Here is a 2,115-nt window from a genome sequence, read left to right on the forward strand (position 1 = left end):
GGGCAATTACAGCGAATTATAGGCGATTTCCAGGTTGAGAACCATAGATATGGGGTACATAGAAGTGAAACAATGAATTGGCAAAAAAATATTATTAATCCGCAGACAGGAAAAAGAGGCTAAAGCAGTACCTGGACAGGAATGGCTGGTGCCTCTATAAATAAATCATTGATGATCAAGGTCAAGGTCAAGGACAATGAACCAATCACAATATACTTGAGCTCTCCGCTGGATTGCTCTGAGGGTCACATAATTTTGGCATTGAATAGTGTGGAATAGTGTACAGGCTATCGCGTTTATTTTTAGATTTCCTACTGTGGGCTAAACTTCGTGGGTGCACATTTGAGAAGTGCCGTCTTGTTAATATTAATGTACCGCCAAACTCGCTACGAGTGTCGCCATCGCTTGAGTTATCCCAAAGAGCGATTTATAGGTCAGATTGCCACTGTTGAGTATTCTATTACGTTCAGTTAAAGCGCGTGGCCTTTGGCATGGTATAGTAGATGTTTTAAGGCGCTTTTGACACATAAATGACAGTTATAGCGCCAGCGAGGACCTTGTTTTGATATTATATTTGGCTAGTGTTTGTGTCTGACTTCTTTTATTTCATGTTTGTGGGTGCTTTTCGTAATAGAACATTAAACATTTTTGGGCGGCACTGCGCGACCGTGCTCTATGAACGAACCGTGCCTGATACCAAGGAAACCAAACTTCTCCTATAGGTAGGGAAATACCCACTCTTGGTGTGGGTCAAGATTTCTGCAAACCCCCCGAAATTTGGGTTAGCCCGCTTGTCCTTTAAAGCAGCCAATTTTGATCCAAAACAAGAAACTGAAAAGCGCGGTATGAAACAAGAGGTACTCGGTAGGCTAGGCAAGAAACGAAAGCGCCTTGAGAAACGCTTGCATCGAGTACGGTACGTACTCAATAAAAAGTAATGTCGTCGAATACAGCTTCGCCGCTTCATCTGTCTGCAGCCTGTCTGCTCGCTTGCGCGTGTCGGCCCTATGTGTGTGTGTGTATGTGTGTATGTGTGTGTGTTGCGCTTTGGCTACTGCGCATTCCACTTTCTGGGGATCTAAAATCTACTTGTGTTGTGTGTTGTAGCGGTACACAAAAGTATATACACTTGTGAGTCATAATTTCATCTAAGAGTATTATACTGGGCTTTTCTTATGGCGAAATGCCCGAGTTATTCTGTTGTGTGTCCGAACTGAAGCTATAAATTCAGACTGCACGTTTTATGTGGGCAGAAATTAGTTTGTGCGCGTGTGCGTGTGCGTTTGCGTGCCGCCAGAAATCTCACCTCAACGACAACGCCAGCTCAGGTGGGTTTAGAATATTAGACTTTCTGTGTTGACAGCTTGTGTCAAATGAGGTGTGTGTGTGTGTATGTGTGTGTGTGTGTGTGTGTGTGTGTGTGTGTGTGTGTGTGTGTGTGTGTGTGTGTGTGTGTGTGTAAGCACAGAACGCTGGCCTATCACTAACCCATTTCAAAGAATAACGCCACAAGGTCTGGAAGATGTGGAGAGCGGGGGTTCTGATTTTTTTTCCTATTTTATTTTATTTTTATTTCTCTTTTGGGGAAAAAGGAGGGGGTTAATAGAATGAAATAAAAGTCAATCCTTGCATTTATTCTTTCGTTTTTGCCACTTAGATTACTCTCTTGTCCTCCTACTCAATACAAATATCTGACCTCCAAACAAAATAAATATTGTTTGAAAAAAAAAAAAGAAATCTATACGACGTTGTTCCCTTCCACTTGTATTCATTATCTTGGCTCTCCACTTTTGGGAGGGGCAAAAATGAAGAGTGCAAACATTGTAAAGAGATCTGACAGGTAGACGCCCACACACACCTCCTCCTCCTCAGGGGCTCGAAACAAGGCCCTCCAGACAGAGACAGACATGTCTACGGGAATACAGCGTGTCTGTTAGGGGAATGATGACGCATAATACATGTATAATGGTTATTTCTGTCTCTGTTTGTCTTTTTCTTTTTGAGTCTGTCTTGTCTCTGTCTCTGTTTCTGTCTATATGGGTGTCTGTGTGTATCTGTGTCTGTCTCTGTTTGCCTGTCTGTCTGTCTGTCTGTCTGTCTGTCTGTCTGTCTTGC

At 42.9% G+C, this 2,115-nt stretch overlaps 1 protein-coding gene across 1 annotated transcript in view; it reads left to right on the forward strand.

The window, feature by feature from the left end:
• Positions 1-1,014: 1,014 nt before the first annotated feature.
• Positions 1,015-2,115, forward strand: part of LOC101862081 — a gene marked incomplete at its 3' end in the record, with an annotated part of 26,605 nt that continues 25,504 nt past the window's right edge. The window contains 1 exon segment of the mRNA XM_035973269.1: positions 1,015-1,328.

The sequence above is a fragment of the Aplysia californica genome, unplaced genomic scaffold (assembly GCF_000002075.1).
Source record: "Aplysia californica isolate F4 #8 unplaced genomic scaffold, AplCal3.0 scaffold01091, whole genome shotgun sequence".
NCBI classification, from domain to species: Eukaryota; Metazoa; Mollusca; class Gastropoda; order Aplysiida; family Aplysiidae; genus Aplysia; species Aplysia californica.